Source organism: Equus quagga, chromosome 3 (genome assembly GCF_021613505.1).
Source record: "Equus quagga isolate Etosha38 chromosome 3, UCLA_HA_Equagga_1.0, whole genome shotgun sequence".
In the NCBI taxonomy this organism is placed as follows: Eukaryota; Metazoa; Chordata; class Mammalia; order Perissodactyla; family Equidae; genus Equus; species Equus quagga.
Genome location: NC_060269.1, coordinates 8,895,824 through 8,913,234, shown reverse-complemented (window position 1 = coordinate 8,913,234; position 17,411 = coordinate 8,895,824). Strand labels below are relative to the sequence as shown.

At 42.4% G+C, this 17,411-nt stretch overlaps 1 protein-coding gene across 2 annotated transcripts in view; it reads right to left on the bottom strand.

Moving 5' to 3' along the window:
- UGT8 (UDP glycosyltransferase 8) overlaps window positions 1-16,223 on the bottom strand; it is an 81,011-nt gene extending 64,788 nt beyond the window's left edge. Inside the window, exon 1 of one of the 2 annotated variants that reach the window (XM_046655598.1) lies at window positions 15,716-16,223. The gene's annotated coding sequence lies outside the window, so the exon portion shown is untranslated. Of the gene's footprint in view, window positions 1-15,222; window positions 15,482-15,715 lie in introns of those variants that run through there. The other variant, XM_046655599.1, reaches the window with a different exon arrangement.
- Between the last annotated feature and the right edge of the window lie 1,188 nt (window positions 16,224-17,411).

Genomic DNA, 17,411 nt, shown 5'->3' with positions numbered 1-17,411 from the left:
CAAAGCTGCTTGTCAAAAGTTTTTAGTCAAAATTTCTAACACAGGCAATTTTGCTTTTTATTTTATTTTATTGGTCTAATAACAAAATCGTTTGAAAGGGCATGATGGAAAATATTCTATTATTAATCTTATATTCCCTATAGCAACATGTCACCTTACAGAAAATAAGGCACATAAATTTCTAGCAGTACCACACAAGCAGGTCTTTCTTTATATACACAGTACTGAAAGGAATAAACCACTGGCGATACCATTCAAAAACTTCAATTCTGCACCGGGGACTCTGATGAGCGCCAAGGGGCACACAAAACCCTCCTCTCGAAACAGAGGTTATAAAGAATTTTTGTTGTCGTCGTTTTTTGTTGTGTTGCTGTCGCAGCATTCCAAGCCAGCCGCACTCACCACCTTCCTACCCAACCAGTATCTGCAGTTGTCTCTTTTCAGACATCTACAGTACAGGTGGTGAAGCTGTAAGGAGAAACGCAATGCTGCTCGCTCATCAGTGACAGCCCGCCCGGGCCCACCTGGGGCACTTCTCCGAAAGCATCAGGTGGGAAGGGAAGATAAAAACAAGAAAATAGAGAGGAAAGACAAATAGGATAATATGGATACCAACAGACATTGCATTCAGGACCTTGTATATAATATGTTTCCAATTAAGGCTTGATGATGGTGACTAAATTTAACCATATTACACACACAAATTTAATCACCTAATGGTTCTCAAACGTTCATATCCAAAAGAATCCCCCCGGGTGCCTAGTGAAAATGCAGATTCCAGCATCTCTTCACACAGGCTGTTATGAAACCTGGGGAGAAACCCCCAAATCTGCATTTTTAATAAGCAGCAGGAGATTTTGATGCAAATCAACCACCAAGTGGAGAGACAAGGATCTAATAATTCTTATGTGCAATGAGAGAAATATGTGACGCCACAGACATATGGATCTGAAACATAAAGACCTGAGTTAAATTCCAGTTGTCCCGGGGATTCGGAAAAGCCTAACGCCCAGCTCCAGATCCTGAGAAACTCAGAAGAAACAAAGCACTTGCAACCTCCCAGGAGCACATGCATATAGTTTTAGTAATTTATAAGGACGCGGCAGTACCTTTCCATTTTCACTCAGTTCAATACTACACATTCAGCTTTCCTGTTATCACTTCATTACACAAATTATATGATAATTTGAAATATTGGTACATTAGTAAAGTACTATCAATGTCACTTTAGACAGATAATTTAAATAAACGTCAATGTGTATTTAAAATTTTGGTTTTTTGCATATGTGTCATATTTGAGTAACCTAAGACTGTCTTTTCAGGTAGCTCACATTTCAAGTTGTTTACATTATGAAAATAATATTGTAAATGACCCTACAATGAAGTCCCTATAATGAAAGGAAACATAAAAATATATATGGCATGTAACTATGAATCTCAAAACTGTAATTTAGGCCAAGTTATTTACTTTCTCTGCACCTACTTTCCTTCACCTGCCAGGTGAGGCTATTAAATTAGGTGGTTCTAAAGATCCCTTACAATTCTAAAACTTATCTGAAAAATGAGTTTAGGAATAGGTTTAACAAGATTGGTATGATTTGGTTCATAAAAGTAGTTAAGATCAGATCAATGGATGCTAAGGGAAAAAAATGAAATTCACCCTGATTTTAAACATTATGTTACAGAGAATCTTTAATGTGAAGACAAATTTCATAAGGATACTGTTAAAATGCAAATTCTGATTTATCTGCATTTCGTCTGGTGTGGGGTCCCAAACTATTTATTTCTAACAAGCTCTCTGGTGCTGTGGGATGCTGCCCGTGCACGGACTGCACCTGAGTAAGCGAGGATTTAGAGTAAAGCCAAGGGGTAGAATTAAGATAATAAAACAGGATCGATAACACGGTCAGCCAGTCAACAATACCAATAACTTAGTGGAAAACAAATTATTTTTTGATCATACATAGACAAGACAATTTGCTTAAAACAACGAAAGGTTCTGATGGATCTAACATACAATTTTTTTAAGGGGTTGATATGCGGCAGGTGAGCCAATCTTTGAACATATGGCTATTTTCCAGTGGCTCTCAACTCTGACTGCACATTATAATCACCTCGGGAGCTTGTAAAAATTAGACATGCCTGAAAACCTGCCACCCCCAACCTAGATCAATTAGACATTTTGGGGATGAGGCTCAGGTCTTAGCATATTTTGCTTTTTTTAATGATTCCCAGGTGATTATAATATTGAGCACCACTGAGCTACACTGACAAAGTCACAGCAAAATACACAGAAGTAAACAACGATTCCAACCCATTTTGTTGTTGTTATTGTTTTTTAATAAATTGAGGAACTATGTGCATGTGTGTGTCTGAACTAAGAATACTTGACTATGCCTACATAATCAATTAGTAAATAAAATACATCATAAGTTTAGGTTATAAAAACCAACCAGGAAAGTGTTAACCAGGAAAGCATTTTTAAATCTAAACTGAATTTATCTTTTGTCCCTAAAATGATCAGAAATTTTTTTCATCACATGAGAAAATTGAACTGACTGTATTTCGTATCACAGATTAGTGGTTCTCAAACTTCTCATGCATCAGAATCACGTGGAGAGCTTGTTAACACAGACTGTTGGGCCTGCCCTCACAGTCTGAGACTCTATAGATCTGAGATGGGCATAAGAATTTGCATTTCTAACAAATTCCCATGTGATGCTGATGCTGCTGGTCCAGGGACCATTTTGAGAATCACTGATAAAGTTTGCAATTTTAAAAAAAGGAATTTTCTTTTTTAATACAGAAAATAGTAGTATTAAAATACTTTCAATCTATATCACATACCCAGTTTAAAAAAAAGTGTGTATATATATATATTATATATATATATATATACACACACACATACATCTCCTAAAAGAATAAAGTGTGGGTTTCTTTTCCTGCAACTCCTCAAGACCAACTTGGTACCAGTTATTTCCATGCATCCACATCATAGGATAAACATTCAGCAAACAATAAGGAAGTTCTTTGTTTGGATTCTGATCTCATCCTCAAACAAATGAGAAAAGTTTCATCAATCACATAACTGAGATTGTATGAAGTTTTAAGTTCTGATAGATATTATGCTTTCTTTAAAAAACTGATGCTTGATTAAAATGCTTTTTTAATGTTTAACGTTTAATGATGCTCTTTTAAAACGTTTTGTTACAACTTTTTATAACTTTCTTTCATTGGGATTTTAATTAGTGGAATGCCACAGTGAATATGGAGGAAATTCAGATTAAATTTTCACCTTCTCCCACAGTGAGACAAATTCACATGTGGGGAAAACAGCTTTCAATACACCATTATTGAGAGATTCTTAAGGCTTCAGAAATGTACCAGAATCACAAAAAACCATGGGATTCTTTCCCCTACTTAAAAATATCCTTTCTTTAATATCACTAGCCTAAGTGGATTTTTAACATTATCTACATTAACACTATTAAGAGTTACAAAATAAATTCCCATGTGATGTCTTAAACTTGTTTTAGGACCAAAAATGTCTGGCCCAATATAAGCAAAAAACAAATCAAACAAAAAACAAAATTCTGGATATTTCCGGGGTTGGCCCCGTGGCCGAGTGGTTAAGTTCGCGCTCTCCGCTGCAGGCGGCCCAGTGTTTCGTTAGTTCGAATCCTGGGCGCGGACATGGCACTGCTCATCAGACCACGCTGAGGCAGCGCCCCACATGCCACAACTAGAAGAACCCACAACGAAGAATACACAACTATGTACCGGGGGGCTTTGGGGAGAAAAAGGAAAAAATAAAATCTTTAAAAAAAAAAAATTCTGGATATTTCCCCATTCAATTGGTTGGAAGTTCTCAAGAGTGAACAAATAACAAACTTCTCCACTGTTGTCTCATAAAATGCCAGGGTAATAACCAAGAGGAGGGGGTTATGGAGTATTGGCTACATTATTCCTCAGAGGAGAAAGATTTTGGCAGTGTCTACAGAAAGGTAGAATGCATCTTCCTGATGCTCCCTTACAGACAGGTAAAAATGTAGTTGTGTCTTCTAAGCATCTAGGACCATACCCGATATTCAGCACAATGAAGCAAGTTCAGAGAAGTCTTCCATATATCATTGCCATTGTTACTAGTCTTGCAAGGATAATATAAATATACTTAAACATTGGTACTTAATATATTTGTTATGAAATGACACCAAATATTTTTTTAAAATATGTATTTTCATCTAAAAAATAAATCAGAATCCCAACTTCAAAACTAAAGGTAACTGAGTCCAAGCCCTCCCATTTGTAGAGAAAGGGACAAGGTCTCTGAAGGGTGGTTGCCTAGCATCGCCTGACTGGTTGGTAGTTACTCATTGGCAGGGTCGGAACTATCACTCAGGTTTCCTGGGTCCTAATCCAGTCTCTTACCTGAACCATATAAAGACTCTCCAAAGACACCACTGCCATATGTCAGATAATAGATCGACTTTCTCTTTAATTCTGGGATACACAAATCAAAATAGCTATCTTCCAAAAGCCTTAATAAACTTTAAAGCCTTAAAACTTTATATGTAAAACCTCTAAATTTTATACTAGATGAAAAAAAAAACACTGTGTATTTTGGTTCTAAGGCAGAAGAGTTCTATCATATAATAGGCTGCTTGTCGAATGAATGGCTGAATTAATTCTTATTGTTACAGATGCTCACTATACAGACTTCCAGGAATTCAACATATCTGATTCAAAATGTCTTCCCTTCCACGCCGTTTTGGGCAGAGCAGTATGAGCAGGAATAGGAACAGGACTGCATTTAAGTACTATCCAAATGATAAGCTGAAGGATTTTTAGTGGGAAAAATCATAGTGAGAAAGCATAAAGCACTTAAGACCCACCTAGAGGCTGGACAACTAGTATAGAGGATGATTTGAATAAAATGACCAGATGGACAGACCCCTATCCCCGACTCACGCTTCTACTCACATCCTTCTTCCCCACATTTGTAAGCCCATCACTAGGATCCCCCCTCTGAATTCCCCACCCAAGGCAGGGACATTCTCTCCAGAAGGGCAGACAGGTATAAGAGGAGAAAAAGAAAGAAAGAAAAGAGTGGAACAGCAAAAAGAGGGAGCAGGACAGCCGGAGGAGTGTGTTTCTGCATTCTGTGCACAGTTTAGAAATTTGAACAAAAAGTATATTCCAAAGCTTATGCTCACACAAGGTCTAACTGATCAAAATCACACAGTTACCTCTAAATGCTCTCAAGAATTATTTAAAACTGGCAAGTATCAGTCAGACATCACTTCTTCCACTTCTTAATAATCTTACCTAACCTGTTTATTTCTTCTCTTTTTTTTTTTTCTGGAGAGATTCCTTAAAATGTACTCTTATTCCTGTTCCCACTCCAAATGCCCTGCCCAGAGGAGATGAAAGGGGAGACACTGGGAACCAGAGAACTCCGGCAATCACCAAAGGAGGAAACAAGCACAGAAGAGGGAAATAAAGAACTCTGCCTGGGTTGGTGCTTTGAATTAATTGTTATAAAAGGTCTTTGCGGGAGGGGTGGGGCGGAGCATGGGGAAAGGGGAAAAGGGGCAATTTGAATGCTTCCTAAGTCAGATCTTCCTGACGTGTGAATTCATTCTTCTCTCCATCTGGGGTCTCATGACATCAGGCATACTTATATTCAAACATAAATGCAAAATAAAAAACCAATATAAATTTTATAATTAAGAGTTCAAAGGACCTATAATATGAACTTTCTATAGATCAAACATTTTTGTCTGTTTTGGCTAAAGTATACAGCAGTCTATATAGGACATTTCATTTAAAGACAAAATAAGGGAGCATTTCAAGTTTGAATGCTGCAGTTTTGGAGGAAAAAAAAGGAAGAAAGCATCAATATTCATACAGAAAATTAGGGAACTTACCTCCCTCACTGCCTTATGAGTCACTAAAGGCATCATTCAATTATGTTTGATTATCTTTTTTTTTTTTCTGCTTTATCTCCCCAACCCCCCTCCCACCATACATAGTTGTATATCTTAGTTGCAAGTCCTTCCAGTTGTGGGATGTGGGACGCCGCCTCAACGTGGCCTGACGAGCGGTGCTATGTCCGCACCCAGGATCTGAACCCTGGGCCGCCACAGCGGAGCATGCGAGCTTAACCACTCGGCCACGGAGCCGGCCCCTATGTTTGAATATCTTATCTCTGATCAGCATGTTGTCCAAGGCACTATTGGGAAACTAGGCGAGAGTCCACCCTCTAAGAGCAGCAGACTCTCCTGAGAGGGAGAAGTAACGCAATTAGGTGTTAAAGGATCATCAACATTTGTAAGAAGGAAAGTCAAAAAAAAGAAAGAGACCAGGAAGGAATAGTCTGAGGTGGGACTAACCATGAGTGTCAAAACCCTGAAGGATGAGTATTTGAAAATCCAGAGGACAATTCAGGTGGGGAATGTCCTGAAGCAAAGGCCTCAAGGGATACATGGGACTGATCAATGGAACGCTGCTGGGGGGCACCAGGAAATAAACCAGGGTGATCTGAATGCAGCTGGGCAATAAAGAGCCCTGAAAGCCAGGATTTCCCATGTGAAAATGAATGGCACAGGCATGGAGGCAAATGGATCCCAACTGAGGGATGGAGAGGGGAAGGGATCAAAGGCCAAGGGAACAGTGAAAGAGTCATCGGTGCGGTCCTGAAGTGAAAGGGACCACACAGAGAACAGAAGGTGAATGGAAATCTCAACATGTGCAAGGTCTTCATGAAGAAGACAGTGATGGAATTAGAGACCAGACTGAATATCATGGACAAAGGCGAAGGTGGACTCCAAAATAGCAACAAAGTCTAGGCCTGAAGCCAGCCCTGCTGGTCCGGCGGGTAAGATCCCGCGCTCTCACCATCATGGCCTGGGGTTGGTTTCCCAGTGACTGTGGCAGCTGCATGTTGCTGTGATGCTGAAAGCTATGCCGTGGGTATTTCAAATACCATCAAGGTCACCCATGAAAAAATTGGCCATGAAAACCCTATGAAGAGCAGCAGACCGCTGTCTGATAAAGTGCTGGAAGGGGAGAGGATGGCACTCTGCTGTCCACAGGGTCACTAGGGGTTGGAATCCATTCACCAGCACTAACAGCTATGCCTGAAGACTGACACAGGTAGGTCAGACCTGAGTTTGGAAGTCGAGCTGGGAACTCTAGGTCTTGAGAGAGTACCTAGGAAGTTAGAGCTAGAACTACAACTATTTATCTAGAAAAATCCATCCCATGAGCATGAATAACCACTCCAGAGGGTAAAGGGAAAGGACATCTCAACAAGAGGAAAGGAGTGTGTGGTGAGGAGTAAAGAGAGACTATGCAGAGGTCATTGCAGTGGGGTCAAGGTTTCGGCAGGCAGGGAGCGCACTGCCCTAGGCAAGAAGCCGGGTTTTAAGGTGAAATCCCGGAGTCTGTCCTGGTGACCTCCGGAAGTTACTTAAGAGCTCTGCATCCCCAACTCATGGTTTGCAAACTGTGACTACCCACTGGACAGTGCTCAGGGGCAGAACGAGGATAAAATGATGGGATGTATGAGAAGGGATTTGCAAACTACAAAAAGGCTGCATGAATGTTAACATTTTACTATTGTTCAAGGGAATTGAGTCTTTCCAAGGTAAAGCTAGTGTCAGAGACGGCAATTACGACATCTTCCACCAATATCCCTAGTAAAGATCAGCCCTGACCCGGCCGGGTGTTCCCCACTTTGGATGTTGAAGACCACAGGCGTTTGCTTGTTTCAATTAAACTCATTCTCAGATCAAGAGGAGTTTCCTGCTCTAGGCACCCAGCTTACACAAAGCCCAGACAGGACACTGAAACACTTGTCCTTTCCCTCCTGTGTTTTTTTTCCTCCACTATTGTTTTTCCTTTCTCTCTCTCCACCTTGTTCTAATTCCCTATTTCTTATTTACTTCTTCCTCTTCCCCTCACTCTCACTTTATCTCCCTTAAGATATTTTCTCACAAATGCCTCCAGACTATTTTCGAAACCAGGAGAAAACAGAAACAGTGATTAGCATTAATATTCCTCAAAATAGTTTCACCCTTGACCTTATCCACAAATTTCACTGGCCCCCCCTCCTTTTAAATAGACAGGCAAACCTGTCTGACTAGTTTTCCCGCTAAGCCCTGCTCTCTTGATTGGCTGGTGAATACAGATGAACAGCAGGGACAGGAGCACACATGCAAAAGCCATGTAAAGCACAAGGGCCTTCTTCGAGGGAGAACCCACAGCCACCGAGGGCCTGCAGGGCCTGCTGTCGCTGCCCAGTCCTAGAGCCACTCCTTAAAGCAGGAAGGCAACACCACTGAATCATTCACCCCATCGCTTGGGGAAAAAAACTCTTCCTGTGAGGCATTCTCTTTCAAAGTAAGGGATATTATGATGAGGATGAGGTACAGAGTCAGATTAAGCCCTTACCTTAAGTTCAGAAGTTTAAGAAATTCTGGTGGATGCAACAATACTCAAAATGTGGTACAGAGGTGGGCCCAGGTTTTGTTGTTGTTGTTGTTGTTGTTGTGTGTGTGCTTAAGCAGAGCAGGAAAATCTGACTTTGCAAAACAGATCAATCAAAATAGGATTCTTTATAGAAAGATTCACTTTGATATCGCTTTAAATAGAAAAGTCTCGGGGTACATTTAAAATATGATATGCTTTAAAACTATTGCCCACTTTGTTTTTTTACCGTAAAGTATTTCAAACATACAGAATGGTATAAAGATTAATATAACAAACATCTGTATACCCATCACCCGTATTTAAAAAGTGTTAAAATTTTGCCGTATTTTCTTCAGGTGTTTTGAAAATTTTAAATTCTCTAATTATGATTCAATTTATAAAAACTGAATTTTTATACAACTTTTCAGGCAAGTTAGAAAATTCAGGATATTATAGAAAATACAGCATATTGGTACATCTGATTCTACTTTCTTTTTAAAAATTTTTCAAATTAATGGGAACATATTGAAACTAAAACGCTTCACTTGGAGGAAAATCAGCCCCATGGCGATTACTTATTAAAGAAAGTTACAGCCAATGTAATAGCTAAAAAATTGTGACTCGATGTCTTAAAAATATTTCAAGTAATAAATTTCTTCAAAAAAGAATAGAAAAGTGAAAAATAATTTTACAGCAATATTCCAAAATCGAGCCAATATTTACCAAATCATTATAAGGTAAATTTATTTAGTGAACTAGAGTTATCTGCAGATGCATTTCTGTTATCGAAATCAAGTCAAGGGAAACTGATTATACCTTCAAAATAAAACCAATATAGTGATTATTTCAATTATTAACAATTCAGATACATAGCACAAAGCTATGAGCAAAACACACAGTGTCTCTGAAATGTTCCTAACTACACATTCTTTCCATTGAGTCCAAATGTTTTAATACTCACACAAATTTCCAGCCAGAAAGTAGAAACTGACCTAGGCGGTCCTAAATACCCTGCCGAAATTCAGAAATCCAAAGGTTCCATTTTTGTTGGGCTCTGCACCCCTAAATGCTCATCTAAGTGTGGCACCCATGTCTACGTCAGTTTCAACCTGGCATTTGTCATCTCTGTCAGGGACTGCTGAGCAGGGACAGAATACAGTCTACAACTGAGCTGCTGAATCACAACACGGACCCCTCAGAAGCCCCAAGTGAAAATCACGTGCCTGGGTGAAAATCACGTGCACAGACCACCAGGCTCTGCAGGAACGGGACCACCACACACGGTGTGGGAGTCAGCACCACGGTCACAGAGCACTGCAACTCAACTCCACAACAGAGAGGGCCTGACAACAAAAAGTGTGGCCAGAGAACTTCAGGTAAAGAATATCATCAACGATGAAAAACTACAGGAATAAAGGATTTCAGTTCACCTTAAAAATAACGAACATCTAATTTCATTTTACTCAAAAAACAATTACTGGGTGTCCTAAAAACTATGTACTGCTCTAAGTACTATATAAACAAACGATAAGTGGTGAATAACAATAAGTATGTATTGAAACAGACATAATAATTTGAACTAAAATAAAATAATAGATATTACTTATAATCAATTAACCACCAATATTCCTTGCAACCAAGTAGTCAACAATATGCACTATGCTCAATTGTTGATTGCTTCCCAAACCAGTTCATATACGTAAACATTTTATCAAAATACCCACTAATCATAGGGGAAAAAAATTCATATACATATTAAAATAGAAATCTAATTTTAGATGTGTGTCTCTAATACCAAGCATTACTTCATCCAAATAGAGAACATTCTAAGGAAAAAAGTAGGTATTTTTAAATATTACTATAGGAGTGTCAATTAAAAAAAAGGCTACGAATCAGTCCTTCCCCTATTACACAGGTTAATAACTGCTTTCCATAGTGTTGATTTTTAAGACCTCAAAACAAATGGAAGTACCTTCTGAATCATCAAATATTTATATTTTGTTCAGTTGTAATATCACCTATGTTTCTCTTTTCAGATTCGTTTAAAATGAATCAACTTTGTTCTTATTAGATTATCTAAGAAACTAGAACTCACAATACCAAGAATCCTTTAAACAAGACATTAAAAATTTGATTTGAGGGCCGGCCCAGTGGCGCAGTGGTTAAGTTCGCATGTTCCACTTTGGTGGCCTGGGGTTCGTCGGTTCGGATCCCGGTGCGGACATGGCACGGCTTGGCACACCATGCTGTGCTGGGCATCCCACATATAAAGTGGAGAAAGACGAGCACCGATGTTAGCTCAAGGCCAGTGTTCCTCAGCAAAAAGAGGAGGATTGGCAGTAGTTGGCTCAGAGCTAATCTTCCTCAAAAAAAAAAAATTTGATTTGATTACCAGATGCTTCTAAAGGATGAGGGTTTTGCTAAGGACCCCTCCAGGCTGTGGAAGCCTGGCTGGTGCTGAGGAACGTGCCATCTCCCCAGGCTCTCCATGCAACTCATCCCTCTCTGTTCAATGGCTCTCTGCTCTCTTCAAAACTGTCAAATGCCCCTATTCCACTGGCTTCTTCCCCAAAGCCTATAAATGTGATCAAGTTTTCATCTTAAGTCTATCTTTTAATCATTCTCCCTAAACCCTGAGAGCAAGTAGTGCTGAGAGCAATACTCTCCACAGACCTCACCAACCACTGAATAAATCCAAGTTGTGCTTTTCATAAAAACAGCTAGCATTTATGGAACACAAACCAGTACCCTTCTGGGCACTGCGCGCGACAGACTTTGTCTCCTTTGATCCTCAGAGTAGCCCTAGGAGGCAGGCACTATGATCCTCATTTTGCAATGATGAAAGGGCACTAAACTCTGGGTTAAGGTCACAGAGCTAGTCAGGGCAGAACCAGGACAGTCTAACACCCCCCGTTTTACCCCTTGACCTCTCACTTCTTGAAATTCTTCCCTCCTTCAGCTACCAAAAGCTGCTCCCCCTAATTCTCCTCCCGCCTTTCCCTCTGTACCTTCCCATTCTTTACTGTGCCCTATTTCCCTACCCAACTCTTAAATTGTAGGATCTCCCCAGGCCTCTATTTCCCGCTTATTCTTTGTACCCGCACTGGAAGAGCTATCGACTTCCTCTTCTTTTTTCTTTTTTTTTTTTTTCATCCATCCATCCGTTCATCTACCTACCTATCTAGCCCAGACCTCTCTGCAATGATCCTTCGGACGCTCATCTCCAGCTGGATTTTCTATAAGCACTTCAGAGTCTACATGTCCAAAACTGAATGCCATCATCTGTGCTCCTCAAACCTGCCCATCCTTTAAAGTCCCTATCCCACCCTCCCATACCACCCACCATCTAATCAGTCCCCTAATCCTAGAGATTCTACCACCTTAACATCTGTGTGGCCAAACCCTTTTCGTCATCTCACTGCTACCACTTTGGTACAAGGTCCTCAACTCTCTTCACAAGATTACCCCAATACCTTCTAAACTGCCATTCCTGTCTCCCATTCCTCAGATGCATCCTTCTAGATTGCTATGAGAACCGTCTTCCCATCATTTCACTCCTTTGTTTACAACAACCTGGAACAGAAAATGATCCACACTCCTTAGGATGGCAAACAGCACTCCAGGATCTTGCCCCTGCCTACAGTGACTCATCTTTTATGTCACCGTCTCCATGAAGGCTCTTTAGTCTTCCGTCCCTATGTAGAAGTGGCCACTCCAGATGCCTGTTCAGGGCCCTCTGTGCATATCTCCATCACAGCACTCACAGAACTTAGAGCACTCTATCGTACTTACGGAAACTAACTTGTTTTCTATCTATTTCACCCCTTTAAACCCAGAGCCCTTCCAGGGTCTTATGTATCTGCATCTGCCCAGAGCACAAGAGCATAGAGCCCAAAACATGGTGTGCTTTTAATAAATACTTGTTGAATAAAAGAATAAATGTGTGTGACATGCTTTAGATTAAGAAGATATGATTACCGCTGTTTCCAAGACTAAATTAAACTACTTTATTCAAACTAATTTGATTATGTACCTCTTCCATAGGTAGGTATGCAAAATAATATGGAAATGATACACCAAGGCTCAAGTCTGGTTATCAGGATTATCAAAACACACTTATTCCTGGCTTCCAGAGTAGGAAAACATTACCAACATTACATGTGGCTAGTGAGCTTCAATGGCAGAAAGTGGTATGTAAAATATCATAGTACACATATTCCTAAACAAAGACAATCTGGGCCTACCATAAAAAAAGTAAACTTTTTTTAAGGGCTGCTTCAATTTCTCAGAAAAGCACAGATTTTCCAGAAGACTAAACTGTCTAAAATTAAGACACCCTTCTAAAGGTCTCATATACAAAATTTTCTATTAAAAAAACACATTAAAACCATTTATATAGAAGTCACCCTTCTAGGAACCTCAACCATTCAGCTCACGATCCAGCCTAGAAATAAAGCATGAGGACAGGAAGTATCTGTGACAAAGTCCACAGGCTTTATAGTCAGGCGATAGTCCACATCATTTCACAGAAAAAAAGACAACAGATAATACAGCAGCAGGGCCCGCTCACAGCCTGACAGCAGAAAGTGATAGCTGATAACAGAAAGAGGACCCAGAAACACCATAAAAAGAAGAATAGTACTTCTGTCTCCATTCTAGTATTTCATCCAGGCAGGCTGAGACCATTTACCATAAACAACAACTCTATACACCTCAAGGAATAGCACTATTCAGTTCTTTATGAATTCACGTTCATAAAGACAACCCAACAAAAAAATGAACTTAGTTCCAAGGGAGCAAGGAAGAGTGCAAGATTTAAAAATTGCTTATTTGTTTCAATAGCTAATTTTTTTTTGTTTTAGTAATTAATAGAGTAAAAGGTCAGCTATTTAGAAAATATTCTCATGTAAATAAGCAACAATCCAGATGGAGTCAAATAAATGAGATATTATACATTGCAAAAACAAAAGTTCTTACCCTCCCGGTTTCCTTCGGAAATCTAGTGTGAGTTAAACAGCATTAAATCAGTATTATTTGATAAATATCTTTGAAAAGGAGTTTCAGAATTGAGAGTGTGATTATTTTCTTCGTCATCAATATTTAAATGGTAATTAAGCTGATGGTTATTCACAAGGTACCATGAAATGTTTTGTTATTTAAATTAAATGTGAACAAACTCTTTATACAAAGAAGAGGTTTTACAAAAAACAAATTCTGTTATAAATATCTCTACTACATCCATTGGTTTACTTATTCTAATATGTGTACCAGACGTTAATACAACAAGCATAAAGCTCTGGAAATTTCAGATTTAAAAAGAGTTCAAATCTTTACAGTGGTATTACCCAGAAAAAGTCAGAAGCATAGTTTCTACTCAGTTATGCCCAAGGTACTAATACACTATCAAGCTTTGACCAGACCCTCCTATAGCACTAAATCACACTACACTAGATGTTAACGTTACCCCGTGGGTGGTGGGCAAATCAAACAATATTAGAGTCTATCCCTCGGGAATTATCTAGAATAGTTGCCGAACAGAGACACATTCCTAAAACAAAACTTCAAACTACCAGGACATAGTTTCTATAGGAGAGAATTATGTCTGCTGTTTCCCTCTCTGAGACAGAAGAAAACACAGACTGATTTATGATTCAATTCAAATAACACAAAGTTTTGGACTCTTCAATTAATTTAAAAATCTCCAAGGAACAAAGTGTGATTACTTCTACTACTAGTAAAATACCAATTAAAAAGCACTCTCCATCCTCCTTTCAATGGCAGTGTGGGGATGTGTAGAGATAAAGCACACCAATTCCAAGCGGAGACTTCTTTTGAACACGAAATTATCAGAAATAGAAAAAGCAGCACACTTGGCATCTAGCCAAACTGCCACACCTACATGTCATTAATCTTGTAAAACTCATTATACAAGGTGACAGCCTGAGGGGACTGAGGGTTTTTAGAGGGGTAGTGGTTTTTTTCATCTTTCCTGGGTGGAAACTAACTGAAATAAAATGCCATCTCTATTACTAACAATGGCTCATAATGGAGGAGACTCTCAGGTCATGCCTGATTAAGAATGCCACCCCCCCCGCAACCCCCCTCGTGAATCGCCCTCTTCTCTTTAAGAAGGACTAGTTAACACAATCTAGCCTTCGAGTTAGTTTTCGAGTCTCAAAAGTTCTCCCACCTTCTCCCCACCCCCGCTCCCCCGGGGGCTGCTTTAAGGTGACGGAGGCCAGCGGTACAGGTACAGGTACAGGTACCGGGGTGGTCCTGTCCCTAAGGAAGCGCTGCAGAGCAGCACGTTCACCGTACTCAACTTTATAAACCCTCAGTTAAACCAGTGAGTTTATACATACAGATTAGTCACCCCTTGCCACCTCTGACTGTCCTTTTGCCCGGCCGCACTGCATATACTCGCGCCCTTCGATGCGGTTTGCCTCCTACAGCCCCACACCAGGCATCCCAGGCCCCCTCGCCGCTCCTCCGGCCCGTGGAAGGCGCCCTACTTCCTGCAGCGCGTCCTTCTCTCACCTCCTCTCCAACCCCGCGGCCCGCACACGCTTCTCTCATACCAGGGCGCGCCGTGTGCTTCCCCCATTTGCGCGGGAACCCGCGCGCGACCCTGCCACCAGTGTCCCTTCCTGGGGGACACGCGGGCATGTGGGCTCCGGAGGGCGCTGAAAGGTCCCAGTATGTGTATCTGTACAGCCCCGAGACAATCCCCACCCCCAATGCACCCACCTCTAGTTGCCCCTCAGGGAGAGGACGAAGTAGAGGAGAGTTGGAGAGGTCCCGAAGCACCTCCCGGTCCCCCATCCCTGCCCAGCAGCGGGCTCCGGCCTTGGGGCTCCGCGGTGCCCATGCCTCCAGGGTCAAGTGCAAGGTCCTCCGCCGGATCCGCGCCCGGTTATCCCCTTCCTCCTCGACCACGCACGAACGCAAGAGAACCCTCAAACGGGTGCCATATGGAAGAGAAAGGAGTGCCGGCGCGATCCGGGGCAGCCTGGAAAGACCACCTTTACACTCCCCCAACCCCCCGCCTTCTCCCTACCCTCCTCCCACCCTATTCCCTAACTCCCTCAGCCCAACCCCATCCGCACTTTCCGATCCCTACCCCCGCCCCTGGGTCGCAGCCATTCGCCCAGCACTCACCTCCGGGAGCAAACAACGCCCCTCTCCTCCTCCCAGCCCGCCCCCCTTCCACCAGATGGAACGGCGTGGTCCCTCCGCTTACCTCGGCTTTCGGCTGCTGCGCGTGAGTTTGAGTGTGTCTCTGCCGCGTAATTGTATCCGGGGACAGAAGGGACCCGTGTTTGTGCGCTGGATCAGGTGTCGCCGCCTTCGGTGGTTCGCGGGCGTGAGGGAGGCTGCAGAGTTAGTGTGTTAGCTTAGAACGGACTCTCTTGACTCACAATTGATGGCAAAGCTTGAACCGTGCCCTCCCTCGGGTCCGCAGCGCGCCTGCTCCTCCGCCGCTCCCCGCGGGTGGCCAGGGCCCCCCCCCAGCCGCGCCCCGCCCCGCGCGTGGCGAGCCGAGCTGGAGCGCGCCCCTCTCGTCCCAAGCCTGGGTCAGCGGGGCACGCCGCGGGCGCCACGCGCTCAGCCTCGCATCACACGCCCGGGGCTGCGAGCGCCTCCCGCTCCCCGGCCCGGGGCATGGATGCGGACGCGCCTTCGTGCCACGCGCTCGCGGCCGGCCGAGGAGCCGCGTCCTGGGACGGGGAGGCTCAGCTGCGGAGCGGCGGGCGGGCTGGAACGCTTCCGAGCCCTCCCGTGGCGCTCGAGCTGGGAACCCTGGGAATGGCACGTGGCCCCGCCCCCTGTCCCCCCTGCAGGGCGTGCCCTGTGCCCTCATGCCACCACCAGTCTGGTCTCGGTGCCGCCTTTTTTCATCACGCCAGCGCAGCGCCAGTCTGCGTGGTGGTAGCCTTCTCTCATCTTCCCAGCCTCCTAGCCTGCCTCACTCCTCCCGAACCCATTAAAAAGTTGAACTTGGGCGAAGAGGTGGAGGAGACAGGCGAAAGAAAGGGTGGGGGGCGCTTAGGGGATCAGGCACCTGCCTCGTGCGTGAAGCGTCAAGCGTTAGAAAACGCGAATTTGGGGATCCCAGAAAAAGTAATTGGGTTGCTGGGCTCAGTAACATCCCTCCTCGTGCTGAAAGGGCCATTTATGCTTTGTTTGGTTGAGCCTGTGGCGACTTTATCTGACTAATCTGTGTTTGCCAGCAGCAGATCTTTGCCAAGTTGGCGTTCTGGCCAGGAAGCAACTTTGTGCGTACCCAGGCTTGCTGGAGCAGCCTTCGTGTGGCACCTCAGACCTTAGAGGCCAAGCGCCTTTAAGAGTCTCATGGTAGATTGTATTGTTCCTGGGAACCAGGAAAATCCAATAGTGTTGTTCAGTTTTCCTCTGTGCCTGATTGGCATTGTATTCAGTAAATATATACACGACGCGAACGGAATTGTTTACGTTCCAACTTTCAGAAAGGCAAAAATCGTGTTGGTCTTACACTGCAGACGCTGAGATGCCGCCCCTGCACACAAAGGTTAAACGTTTAAACACTGGAAGTCACAAAATGATAAGTCAGGCCATGCTTTCCTTGTTCCAAACTGAATTTTAGAAAGAGGTTGGGACTTTCTGCCCTTAGATAAGAAAATGAAAATTATTTTATTGTATATATCATTAATGATAAATAGGAAAAAACACTAACATGCACCATTGTTTCTATTTTTGATAAATGCAGGGTCTAAAGTCCATAAACTAAAGAATGTTCACCGATGGAGAAACTTTCAGATGCCAGTTTGAAAGAATGTGCTTTCCTTCTTTGCAGACTAGAAATTTGAATATTTCCCCAGCCTTTGAACTTGACCTGAGGAGATTACCATCCTCTATATTTCTTATTTAAATTGCATTAGAAAAACCTAAAAATAAAC